The sequence below is a fragment of the Phascolarctos cinereus genome, unplaced genomic scaffold (genome assembly GCF_003287225.1).
Source record: "Phascolarctos cinereus isolate Bilbo 61053 unplaced genomic scaffold, phaCin_HiC Scaffold_5;HRSCAF=322, whole genome shotgun sequence".
Taxonomy (NCBI): domain Eukaryota; kingdom Metazoa; phylum Chordata; class Mammalia; order Diprotodontia; family Phascolarctidae; genus Phascolarctos; species Phascolarctos cinereus.
In genome coordinates, this window is record NW_027555958.1 from 46,445,011 (window position 1) to 46,459,467 (window position 14,457).

Genomic DNA, 14,457 nt, shown 5'->3' on the forward strand with positions numbered 1-14,457 from the left:
GTTTCAATTGAAAGATGGGATCCCCGCATGATATGGTAAGCAAGTCAGAATTGAATGAAGCAGACAATTTTTAGGGCACCTTTTCTAGCCCCTTCCTCACACCATAAGCTGAACACTGTGGTCCTTCAAAAAAGTCTACTCAGACACCCCAGGGATGCTTTTGGTGAAAAGAGGGCTCTGAGGCCTGGGCCACCTGTGGGCAGGGTTGTGACTACAGCTCCCAGTATATCCGCACCTGCTGCTTCATCACTTGCCTGTCACCAAAGGACTTTGAGGTAGGTAAAAATGGTAAAATAGCACGGGTGATATCTTTTGATTTGCACATAAATTGGATTTAAGGGAGACAGAGTTGCATGAAGTTGCTGGCCTCACTCTCTTTTCCAGAGTCATTGGAGTCCAGTGGCAAGACAAAATTCAGGATGACTGGTGATGGCTTGGGAAATAGTGGATGACTTTGGTGTCTTCAGCGTCTAGCCAGACTCTCAGCACTCTACAGCAACTATTTTAGCTGCCTTTATGGTTGTTGGAACAAATTGTTCTCATCAGCCCATTCCACAGGGGGAAGTCTTCACATGGTTGTATTAGACACCCCTCCACAATTCACTGAAGGGTCAAGGCGAGTTGGGTGTCCTCAACTTGCTTTAGTCCCTCTGCTGAAATGGTTTATCAGGGCATGGCCATTATGCATGCTAAAACTTCTTAGAGCCACTAGTGAGAAATGGTAAATCAGGCAGACACCAAAGGTGGATGAGGAACCCTGGAAAGGGCTCAGCAACCCTCACACCAGAGGTACTGGTCTTACCTAAATACACCCTACATCCCATAACAAAACAGCTGAAACTGAATGTTATGAAATTATGATAACCAAATTTGGCCCCAGAGAATAGATATGAGAAAACAAGTCCTTTGCAGAACTGGGGATTCCTGGACATGAAATAATGCATGGAATGTCAGACTTTTTCATTTTATTGATTGGTTTGGTTGAATATTTTTCTCTTCATTTTTTGGAATTCTCTGTTATAAGGGGTGTTGTGTACTATAAGGAGTGGCTATCTGGGAGGGCTTAAAGAGACGGCTACGTGAGAAAATATCAGTGATGTGAAAGCAAAAATATCAATAAAATCTATTCTTTAAACAGTGTCAAGAATACAGTGCTCAAGCTGGCATGGAAAATTTGATAGAAAAATACATTTGGGAAGTAAGGAGGAATTAGAGAATAGATCCAATGATCACAGCTGGAAAGAACAATTTTAAGAAAGTACAGAAAGAAAGAAGGCAGAGATATTGAGCTCATCTTGCTTTTTGCCAAGGAGAATGATCTTTGGACTGGAAAGGATGGAATAAAAATGGTTAATCACAACTGATTATCACAACCCCAAACTTTAGACAGATCTATCAGAATTGTTAGAGAGGGCTGACCTTTGTCCATTGTTCTGATTGGATCATCCGCTGCTAGAAGCAAATTTGCCTTCATCCCACCTGGATCTGAAATGAGAGCCCAGGAGATCAAGAAAAGATGCTTGGGAGGACATCATTGTCCTGCCTCATTGACAAGGCTGGACAGAGGCTGTGCTGTGATTATAAAGGTGGTTCTCAAAGTATTAAAAGTGGTAGCATGGGAATTGATACACCAGGTATAATTCATGGTCTGCCCTGTCCAATGTTCAGTGGCCAACAGAGTGCTTCATGGGAATGCCATAGTAGAGCATTTTTGTCTGGTGGGAGTTCAATTTTAGAGTTGGGCCTGCATTCCCCCCCACCCCTTCTGCCCCATAGAATTCTCTTCCTTCAGGACTCAGAGTACCCTTCTTCATGAAGACCTCCTGATCACCCCTAACTCCTAACTGCCTTGAATTTAACTACATTGCATATATGTGTATTCATTATTTTTATATTTGTTCTGTTTATATAGATTTTATTTATACACACACACGTGTGTGTGTGTGTGTGTGTGTGTGTGTGTGTGTGTGTCTATCCCCTAGCACAGTGCCTGACACTTAGTAGGTACTTAATAGATATTTATTAATTGATTAATTAGGTAATTATAGCTCAGCTTCATCTGATTATCAAAGAGGTAATAGTCTCCCTCTATTCTGCCCTGGTGAGACATCCGATGTATTTTGTTCAGTGCTGGGCATCAAATTTTAGAAAGGATCATAGGAGCATAGATTTTAAACCTGGAAAAGACCTTAGAGATCAGCTAGTCTAACCCCCTCATTTTATAGATGGAGAAAATGAAGCCTAAAGCAGCAAAATGACTTAATAATGATAATAGCCGGCATTTACACTGTGCTTTAATGTCTCATTTTATCCTCACGATAGCCCTTTGAAGTAGGTGCTATTATTATCATTCCTATCTTAGAGATGGGGAAACAGTCAAACAGAGGTTAAGTGACTTGCCCAGGGTCACACAGCTAGTAAGTATCCTGTTTGGGTTGAGATTTGAACTCAAGTCTTCCTGAATCCATGACTAGCATGCTATGCATGGCACTACATAGCTACCTGTATACGATTTGATCGAGGTTACACATTGGTGGCAGAGACCAGATTCAAACCCAGATCCTGAGTCGAGTCCATTACACCATGTTCCTTCTGAAGCTTGTTGAAAGAAAGGACCAGTCTGATAAATGCATATGAAATCATGCCCAATGGGAAAGGTGTGAAGGAACCAGACATCTTTAGTATGAAGGAGGAAACATGATGCCTGTTATTCCAATAAAGTATTTGAAGGGTTGTCATGCAAAAGCCTTATTCTGCTTGGCTCTGGAGAATAGATTTTACCATTGGGTGAAACTTTCAGGAAGGCAGATTGCTGCTCAGTCAGGAAACAAAATAAAATGATTTAAAAGTGGAATGGGATGTACCGGGAGACAGCTAGTTCTTTGGCGCTAGAGATCTCCCAGCAGAGGCAAGATTAGCTTTCAGCAGGGATAGTATAGACAGGATTCAGACTTTGGGTAGAAGGTGAATGGGGGAGGTCCCTTTCAATTCTATTCAATTCACTTCTTTGATTCATTACTGACTTCAGTTTTTAAAAACTTAAACGATTTCATAAAGTATATCATTCAAATCTATTTTCCCAACAGCTGGATTAAGCAGGATTAAAGGAGCATAGACTCGGCTGAGGACCAGGATTTAATCAAATCCTACTTTGACCCTTCTGACCTTTGTGACCTTGGACAAATTACTTAAATTCCTTGGGCTTTAATTTTGTCATACATAAAGTAAGAGGTTTGAACCAGCCAGCCTCTGAAATCCCTTTCAGCTCAAGACTATTATCCTATATTACTATAAAGCAGACAAGTATTCTGTTGGTAAAAGTCAGCTTTCAGACAATCTACCTTCTGCTGTAGGAGTTCAGGGGCAGCTAAGTGGCACCTTGTCACCTAGCCAGCTTGCCTCTAATGCTTCCAGTCCATTCTTCTTACTCCATCTCTCAGTCATCTTCCATATATGTTGTTTCATGTGTCTGGGAAGTGCTGGTATGTAGTAGGAGAAGAGCTGAACTGGAATCAAGAGACCTGGGTTTGAATCCTACCATCTGTATGACCATGGGCATGGAGCTTCATTTTTTTGAATATCAATTTTCTCATTAATAAAATGAGGATAACAAACCCTATAGCACCTAGCTCACTGACCTGTTTTTGTGGTCCAGATCTGTGACTTCATCCATTTAGAGAATTGTCAGTATGGAAATTCCTTCCACCAATGAAACTGGGTAATTTCTTTGTAATTCTTAGTCTTAAAGACTTGCGTGGAACAATGTGAGGTTCATTAACTTGCCTATGGTCACAGCCCATATGTGTCAGAGACAGGACTTGAATCCAGGTCCTTTATATCCTTAATCCACGTAGGTCCTTTATCTACTACTAGGAGCCAGGCTGCTTCTTACACAGAGCTGTTATGAGGATCCGATGAGATAAACACAAGAAAAGTGCTTTGTAATCTTTAAAGCATAATATGAAATAATAACGCATCATTGTTATCACTCTATTCACTTCCTTGTTGCTGCCATCCACTAGTCTCCAGATCACTCTCCCAATTTTGTCTTGACTTAAAATTTGTGGGCTTTGTCTCCTTCTCCCCTACCATCATCCTAGGGGCATCAATACTCTCATCAATGATTCCTCTATCAACCTGACTTCTATTCCACAACCTTTCTTCAGTCACAGACTATTGGGGTCACATATACAAGTCATGCAATTTTATTGCATCTACCATCTGGGGCTTTGACATTCTACTCTCTGACTACTTTCTCCCGTCTTTCTCCCTCTGCCACTTCCACTTATATTACACCTTTTCTTCACCTTTATTGTAACCACCAATCCCCTGACCTAGCCCTATTCTCTCAGTCTATTCAATTCAACATTTATTGAGTACCTACTAAGTGCTTATAGCACTATTGTAGGCATCCGGAATACAAAAAGTCCCTACCGTTGGAGAACTTACTTCTACTGAAGACCTTATATTTTACAATCCATTGCATTATCTGTGACTTTACTTGCTTCTAGAACATGTACTTAGTTAATTAATTAAATAATAAGTAATGGCCCTTTCTTTCATTAGTTAGTTCTTCCCTGAACCATCATTTTGAAGAAGGGTCCAGACCAGCTGTCCTTCATTCTCCTGTTGGATTTTGACTCCATATCTCTCAGTGGGTACTTGCCCCCTTCCTTTTCAGCTCCCCTTTTATGGATTTTCTTCCTTCATTAGAATGTTAGTTTCTTGAGAGCAGAGATTGTCATTTTTTTCCCCTTTTGTTTATGTCCCTAGTACCCAGCTAGTGGCTGTCACATAGTAAATGCTTAATAAATACTTGTCGGTCATTGACTGACTGGATCAAGGCTATAACTAGCCTTGATCACATGGTCTCCTATTTTAATGTTTCTGCTATTTGTTATCTTCCATTCCTATACTCCCTTGACTTTGACTATTCCTAACCTATGAATTTTATGCCTGTGTAACCCTCCTTTCAGCCTCTCCTCCAGTTTGATTTCTCTGTTCCTGCTCCAGGGCCTCTGAATATCAATGAAAAAAAAAATCATGAAACCCAACTAACTTTACTTCTTGCTGTACAACCTAAGCCCAAAGAAGCATCACATGCTTGATGGAGGGCAGACCTTAGATTCAGGAAGAGCAGGGTCTCTGGGTGCATATTCCAATGGTTATTTTTGCATGCACAGAATAGAAACTATCACGCCTTGTTGGGGGTGAGGATCATGGATAGATCAGTGGTGGGATAAAAGAAGGTGAGGGTATCTACCCATTGTGAGTTTATTGGAGCTGCCTGCCTAACAGTATAAGACATGTCTTTAGGTTTCCATAGAATTCATAGTTCAAAGTGGATCAATAATAAAATACTGAAGCTGGAGGGGAGAGGACAGAAAAAGTAAATGTAACCCCTGTCCTAGAGCCCATTGGTGTGAGATTCTCTCCTTATTGACAGAGATGAATGCCCTGCCTTGCAGGAGAGGTGAGAGATAAAAGAGTTTTCATTCTCAGCCAGTCCTCTTTTGGGATTCTTCAAGCAACAGTGCCCTTTGGGACTCCTCAGGCTTCCAATTGGGTCCCTCAGGGCACTTTTGGCTTCTAGCTTTGAGAGAAAAGATGGAAGAGACCAGTTCCACTTTTTTAGGTTGCAGAAGGAAAAGACTCTGGGAAGACATGAAAAGACCTGGCATTCTCCATCATGTCCCTATTCCCAGCTTCCAACTTTAGAGACTGGAGAGTTTCCCCTTGGATGTGATCCTGAGTTATCTTCCTCCCAGTGAGAGAGCTCCTTCACTCTGCATTGTCTAGTAGTATATATTCTCCTATGTATAACTTCTCTGATGTTCTGTCTTGCTATGATTTGGATAAATGAGCTTCTTTGCTATTCTCTGTGTAGGATCATTGTGGAGCTGGTATTTGGCTGGAAAGGGATCAAGCTTTAGATATAGATCCTGGGGACCTCCCCCCAATTTAGAAAGAGATCGTAAGTTGGACAGAACCCAATCATGCTCCCTAGATGCACATTTAAAGGGACAGAGAGATATGCTTCTATCTCAGAATGCTTTCTCTCTGAGGAGAGTTCCAACCTCCCACTTCCTCTTTTGGAAGGAGCGGATGTCTTCCCTGGGGAAGGATAGGGGAAGCAGAGGCTGGAGACATCTATTCTGCCCCCCTTAGAGTCACTCATGAGCCTTGTCTGCGCACTGGGCTCTATCTCACTATACTAACAAGCCCTGCCTCTGATACTTTCTAATGACATAACCCTAGGTAAGTTTGCATTAGCAAAGGGAATTTCCATACTGAGAATAATAGCAATAGTATAGTAATAGTAATAATGGCTAGCATTTATATAATGGTTTAAGGTTTGCAAAGCTTACATATGCTATTTCATTTGATCCTCACAAAAACCAGGCAAGCACTATTCACACTTTATAGACGAGGAAACTGAGGCTGAGAGAGGTTAGTTGATTTGACCAGGGTCACACAGCTAGTGTAAGTGATGGAGGCAGGATTCCTGTGTTTAAGTCTAGCACTCTATCTACTATGTAACCTAACTGCCCACCTAGCACAAAGCATATGTCCAGATCACCCTTCTATACTTACCCCGCACCCACTAAAAAAAAAAAAAACAGACCTTTCCGCTGAGTGTTCATTGCTGTTGACTGTCTGCCTGCTCTTTCCCTATTGAATCTTCATGTAATACTTGAGAATGTCAACTGCAAACTTTTTCTTTCCTTTTCCCAATAAACCCCCAGTCCACTCTCATTGACAGCAAATGATTTTGCCTCTTAACTTACTGAGAAGACCAAGCTTCCTCAGCCTCCCTCTCCCTTAACGTCTCAGTATCATCACCTTCCTTCTTCCATTTTTGCTTGGTCTATGAAGAGGAGGTGTCACCATTCCTCACAAAGGTCAGCCCTTTTCCCTGGGCCCTTGATGGCATTCTCTCTCACCTCTTCTAAAACCTTGCTACAGTCGGCACTGCCTCTATCTCAAGAATCTTCAAGGAATTCAGGCTTCTCTTTCTTTCAGTGGCTCTTTCCCATCTTATACAGGATGTTCAGGTCTTCTCAGTCCTAAAAAGAAACCTTCCCTTGATCCTTCTAGCCTGTCCACATAACATCCTCTCCTTTTCTGTCTTTCTTTCATTGCTCAACCTCTTGAAAAAGTTGTGTCCTGGGGAGGAGGTGGATGGATTTGAGTACTGTGAGTTTGGGAGAAATATATTCTTCAAAGACAGAGTAGCCTTAGATACCAAAGAAACAGCCCCAAGAGGTTATGTAGATAGAGACCCTCAGAATGTATTTTATTCCCTTCCTTATTGGAATCAAGAAGATAAGCCTGAGTGATTCTGTCTTGAAAGAGGCCTCTGCCATCTTAGAGATTTACTGCAAATACAGGCTATTCTGATAAGACTAACCACAGAGAAATGCATTTTCCTGTAGGAATAAACCTGATCTTTACTAACTCCTATGACCCGCAAGGCTTACAAACTTCTCCCATTTCCATTCTGCCTGAAATATCACTGATTAGCTTTGTAATCTAAGTGGGCCCTAAAAAGCTATAGAAGCCCAATCTGTGCCCTAAGAAACTGGAGCTTCTGTTAGGGAGCAGTGTTCCTTAGTGCTTTAATAAATTTATTTTCATTTCAGTCAAGCCACTCACGTTTTGACTCTCAGTTTTACAGACCTCCTGGTAGATGAGAATCTCTCTGAGCTCTCATAGAACCCAGGCAGAGAAACTCCCACAGCACCGCCCAATGCTACCTTTCTTCACAATATGCTCCCTCCTCAGATCCTTGCAATCAGGGATCCATCCCCACTTCTCTACTGAAACCATTCTTAAAAACATCACCAATGACCTCCTTATTGACAAATACAATGGTCTTTTTCCAGGCCTCATCCTCCTGGACCTCTTTGCTGCTTTTTATAGTCAATCAACAAACATATGTCAAGTGCTTACTATGTGCCAGGCCTTGTGATAAGCACAGAGGATAAAAATAAGGGGAAAAAAATGCAAACCCTGCCTTCAGAGAGTATGCATTCTAACTGAGGAGATAACATTTAAATAACTAGGTACCTGTAGAGGGTACAGGAAAGGGGGAAGACCAGGAAAGGCCTCCTATATACAATGGGATTTAGGCTGTCTTAAATGAAGCCAGGGAAAGCAGGAGGGGGCAGAGTATTCCAGACATGGGGATCAGCCAGCTCTAAGGTGTGGAGACTGGAAATGATGTGATGTGTTCAAAGAGATGCAAGTCATTCAGTATCATAGAGTGTGTGGAAGGGAGTAAAGAATAAGGAGACTGGAAAGGGAGGAAAGGGCCAGATTATGAGGAGTTTTAAATGCCAAACAGAGAAATTTATATTTGACCACAGCAGATCACTCTATTTGACTGGACACTCTCTCCTCCATGCCACCATGTTTTCTTGGTCCTGTCACTTCTCTAACCATTCCCTCCTCATGATATCATTGGTCCTCTACAAGAATGAAGGAAGAAAAACAACCTTTATCATTTAAAGACTTCTAAGTTCTTCTCCTAGACTTCTTAATGTGGGTATTCCTAAGAGTTAGTCCTTGGCCCTCTTCTCTCTCTACACATTACCTTAGCAATAATATTCTCTTCCATGGTTTCAATTACAGCATCTATACAGATGATTCCTAAATCTCTATCTGCAGCCTGACATCCTTTCTGAGCCTAAGATTCATAGCAGCAGCTGCGTCTAAGGAAGATGCTGCTCTGTACCTCAAGTTCAGCACGCTCAAAAATAAGGGCATTCTTGGCCACAAAGAGGAGATAGGAGAAGGCAGCTCCCACCATTTATTTCCAGAGATTAGAGACTATTGGTATAGGACGTTGGACATGTCACATTTTTCTGTATGTTGGTTAGTTTTTCCAAACTGGTCTTTTTCCCCTCTTTTTTTTTAATTCTTAGTTATAAGATATTACCTTCTGGGGGTGGAGGAATGAAGGGAAACATTTAGAAATGTAGATGGTAGAGTAAAAGGAAAAGATAATTTTTTTAATCAGCTTATTGTCTTTCTCCCTTTTTCCTTCAATATTTCAGCATGTAAACATACACCTGTTACATTCACAAAGGGGAAAGGCCTTGTCGGAGATGGCTTTTAGCCATCTGTAGTTATTTGTTTGTGTTCCCATCCACCCATCCACCTACATTTTGAAGGAGTGGTCAGAATCATGAATTCAGAGCTGAATAGGACCTTAAGGATCATTTAGGGCAACTCATAGTAGAGATGAGAAAGCCAAAGTCTAGAGAGGATTAATACGTTGTCTAAGCTCACACGGGTAGCAAATTAGCAGAGCTGGGATTTGAACCCAGGGCCTCCAACTCTAACCCCATTGCTGTTTTCACTGAACAATGTTTCCTCCCTAAAATTAGCTCCATTGCACATGGAGGCTCAGGCAAGTCATGACTTGGCCATGAGTCCACACCTAGTAATCAAGGCAAGACCTATTTCCTTATTTATAAAATGAAGAAGAAAGTGAACTAGGATTCTTTCTTCCTTTTTAGAAATAATTGTGGTTAAATGAGTTACCCAGCATTACACAGCTAGTAAGTGTCTAAGGTCAGAGTTGAACTCGGGTCCTCCTGATTACAGAGGTAGTGCTCCATCCACTGTGCCACCTAGCTGCCCTTAGAACTAAGATGATTTCTAAGACTCCTTCAAGTTCTAATGTTTCTCTGGTTCTTTGATGTTCTCTTTTCAAGGTCAAGTTCTCTTTTTGAAATGTCATCTCTGGGTACCACATTGTCTTCTAGGGACAGCAAATTGCTGTCTTTTCTTTTGGAAAGGTCAGGGAGGCAGTGGGGTATCCCCATTCATATCCCTGAGGATTTGTTCATGTGGGCCCAAGGCTGAGAGTGTTTCATGCTCAGCTCTCAGTGAGAGTTTGTTGATTGAAGTAGATTAAGGTACATGGAATAAGCATTTGCCATATTTAAACATTTTGCTGGAGCTGCTAGTTTCATGGGATGATTTTTGATTCCAAGAGACAGATTAAAGGGAATTGCAAGCAGGAGTAGGACTTGTTCAGCCTCATTTTCCCCTTCAGGCTTTGTTGAGAAATAAAAGAAATCAAGAGCTGCCATCAATTTTCGCTTGAAAGTATCTCACATCTGTCCCTTTCTTTTTTCCCCACTGTTACAACTTTCAAATGGGCTCTTGCACTGTCATATTTGTATACAGTATGGGCAGTGCTCATATTGCAGAAGCTTCTAAACAGATCTTGGGGCAGCTAGGTGGTACAGTGGACAGAGTGCCCTCCCTGGAGTCAGGAGGACCTGAGTTCAAATTTGGCCTCAGATACTTACTAGCTGTGTGACCCTGGGCAAGTCATTTAATTCTGTTTGCCTCAGTTTCCTCATCTGTGAAATAAGCTGGAGAAGGAAATGGCAAACAATTCCCAGTATCTTTGCCAAAAAAACCCAAATGGGGTCACTGAGAATCAGACACAACTCAACAACAACGGAACAGAGCTTGCTTCCTCTGCTCTCTCCTCTGGCCAATTCAGCTTTCATATGGGACTAATATTCCTTATATAGAGATCTAGTCATATTGCCCTCCAACTCAAAATCTTTAGTGCCTCTCTATTGCCTTCTGAGTAAAATTCACTATCCTTTGCCTGGCATTCAAAGCCCCACAATCTGGTGGCATGCTATTTTTTTTCCAGCTTTCACCTATTATTCTTTTCTAAGTGCCTTATACTCCCACCAAACTGGACTATTTTACTACCCAAATATGTCTTGCACTTAAATGCTTCCTTAGATTTGTTCACAGTATTACCTATTTGCCTATTCCTAAATTTGTCTGTTCCTTCTGTTTCATTTCTTCCTATGCTTTAAAGTCCAACTAAAATGCTACCTCCTCCAAGAAGCTTTCCTGTTCTTCCAGGTGGTACTAACCTTCCTGCCTAGAACCTCTCATAGCTATTTATTTTGTATGTCTCCAATGCATTCATTTATTACTGAATATTAAGTTATCAAAAATGTGTCTTATCCTTCTACTAGATTATAATCACCAGGGTAATGCAGGGACTAATGTCTTATCTAAGCTTTGCATTTATCTCCCTTTCTCTATTCACCTATTCTCTATGTATGGTGCTCTGCACACACATAGTGCTTATAAATATTTGTTGAGTTGAATTGAAGCATATGCCTCCCCCAGCTACGGGGCAAGAAAATGCTATTCCTAGGGAAACAAAAGAAAAATTCTTCCACCTCCATGCCAATGCATAGAAAACATTTCCCCAAGGACAACCTCAAACATAAATTCAGAGAAATGGGATTATTAGGAGACTCTGTGGCTCCAACAAGGAGGAAACATCTTACTAAAGTAAAGAAGCATGATGACAATTTAAGGATCAATGCTCATGCTGCTGAAATTTCCAATGTAAAGTGAAAAATTCAGCTCAGTCACTGTCTGACTATTTGGCCAACCTTCAACCAAATAATTAGCTTAACTGATTTTTTTAAAAAATTTAATTGCTTTGACCTTACATAGACTCTGCTACAAAAAAAAAAAAACTCTTACCCTGATCTTTCCTAAGTTTCACCTGTGATAAGGGCATTTTTTGGTCCACATAATCCTTAGGGTAAAAAATTAAATGACTTCAGAAAACTCAGGGAAAAAATTAAGGATTTCATATTGATTAAACAAATTCCACTTACCTCCTTCTTTGTACTTTTTTTCTTTAAAAAACAAAACCAAAGGAAAGTGATTGAAAAGGTTGTAAAACAAAGTAGAGGAGCTTTGGTTTCTTGAGTGGAAAGGAAATTAATTTCATGAGCAAAGGCAGAAAGCTTCTGCCTTAGCATGAGATCAGGAGGGGAGCCAGCCTTGGACAGCTCGTGGCCCCAACTCAGGCTTTTCAGTCACCTCTTCTCTGCCTGCCCTAACTTCTCACCTCTTCTGATGGGTTACACCTGTGTGAGATGAGGAACACCAGCCTAGAGACTTCCAGGTTATAAACTAGGTTATTTCCTGTTAATTTGGTTAAGCCCTAGAGGTCTAAGTAGACTTTATTCCCTATAGGGAAAACCTGAAGAGAAAAGAGTGTCAGGGAGGACAGAGTGAGCCACAGTACCAAAGGCTGCAGAGAGGTCAAGGAGAATGAGGATTAAGAAAAGGCCATTGGATTTGGCAACTAAGAAATCACTGGGAACTTTGGAGAACACAGTTTCAGTAGAATGATTAGGTTGGAAGCCAGATTGTAAGGGCTTAAGAAAAGAATGAAAGGAAAAAGTGGAGGCACCTGTTATACATGACCTTTTCAAGGAGTTTAGCTACAAAGCACAGAACAGACATGGGACAATATTGGGGATGGAAGAATTGAGTGGGATTTTTTTCAGAACAGGGGAGACATGGACATGTTTGTAGGCAGTAAGGAATGAGCCAATTGAGAAGGAGAGATTGAAAATAAAGAGGAGGGATGACAGAGGGGGCAATCTGTTGGAGATGATGGGATAGAATAGGATCTCTTCGACAGGTAGAGAGGGGGGCCTTGGTAAGGAGTAAGGCCACTTAGTCATATGAGACAGGGGTGAAGGAGGAGAAAGGGGTGTCAGAAGGCACTTGAGTGATGGGAGATGAAGAATAGAGGGGAAGAGAGAGCTCATGGTGAATGGCTTCAATGAGTCAAGGTTCTCAGCTAAGAGAGTAGGGAGTTGAGGAGCCATAGGATGGATGAAAAAGTTTACAAGAGCTGCGGTGGAGAGAGTTAGTGAGCTGATAAGGGAGGTAGAATAGGATTGCTGAGCAGGAGTGAGGACCCAGTTGAGGCTGTAGAACATAAATTTGAAGTAGATCCAGTCAGATTGGTTGAGTGATTTTCTCTAACTTCTTCAGCAGCACATGTGTATGCTCAACAAATGGTGGGAGTGACTCAAGTCTGAGGCTTGGGAGGGTGTGATTGTCAATATCATAAGGTGTCTAGGAATTCAAGAGAGGAGAATAGTGTAGACTTGGAGTCAAGGTAAGAAGAAGGAGAGAGTGTCTAGTGCAGGGGAGATGGCCTGGGAGAGAACTGAAAGGGCAAAGGATTGGAGGTCATAGTATGGATGGTGAGTAGGGTTTTATAAGGGAAGGCAGAGAGAGAGGTCAAAAGCCAATAGATTACAGTCAGATTAAGGGGATTCCAAAATTCTTGAACATAGAGATGGTACATTTGTGGGTGATAGAAAGATCAAGTGTATGACAATCTTTGTGTGTGGCCGAGGTTGGGTGGAGTAGTTCTTGGAAGGTGAATAGGTTGAGGAACTGAGCAGTTAGGGTATTTGAGGGAGAATCAATATGTATGTTGAAGTCCCCTAGAATGAGGATAGGAGTTGGAGAGGAAAGGAAAATTGTGAGCCAATTATGGAGTTCATTAAGGAAGGAAGGGAAGTGACCAAGGGGTCCATAGACAACAGTTACCAGGATTTTGATTGGGTGATGGATTTGAGTAGCATGAATCTCAAAGGAAGAAGGGTTTCTTAGTGATGGAAGAAGGGGAAGAAGCTGGAAGTGGCAATGGGGAGCAAAGAGTATTCTAATTCCCCTGTGTCAAGCAGTGAGCTAAGGGGAATGAGTGAGAGTGCAGCTGGTACTGGAAAGGGTAGTCCAGGAGGCTATGTCATCAGGGAGCAGTAAGATTTCACTACGAGTTAGTCAATGGAAGGAGTGGGAGAGTAACAGATTGAAGATGAAGGAGAGTTTATTGCCTATGGAACAGGCTTTCCACAGGGTGCAGTAAAAGGGCTGGATGGAGTTAGGATGAAATTTTGGGGTAAGAAGGATAGGAATGAGGAATTGTGTAATAGGGGGCATGGAATGGAGTTTGGACGATGTTCTATAGGAGTACAGAGTCACGAGGAGGTCAAAGGTATGACCAGGTAAGAGAAGGTTCATTACTGAGTGGAGGGCACTTCTCTACCTTCAAGGAGAGACACAGCAAAACATAGGAGGCTTGAAGTCAAAGGAAAGGCTGTTCTTTTTTGCACTGGAGGTTCTTCAAATCTCAGTGGGGAGATTGGGCTGGCAGCACGAGCTGTTAGTTGCTTTGTTCTCATGTAGATGGAAGTCATTGCTTAGGGGCAAATGGAAGATCCCCGACCCAGCCTCTAGCAGTCTTTTCTTAGGAGACACTGAACTGAGCAGGAGATTCGATTCAATTCAACAGACATTTATGAAGCACCTACTACATGCGAGGTGGTAACAAGAAGTCATAGATTCTTTGTACAGATGGAAGATACCCAGGCTGGCTTCTAACAGGCCTTCCTTAGGAAACATGCTGTATCCAGCAGGAGATGCAAGGCCCAAAGCACTAATGCTCTTGTAGTCTAGTAGAATATATAATACATACAAATATAGCACCTGGGGTTCTCTCCTCCTATTTGAATGATACCTCAGGATCATAGTAAATTGTGAGTTTTAGTCAACACATACTCAAAATCCATAGTTCACGGG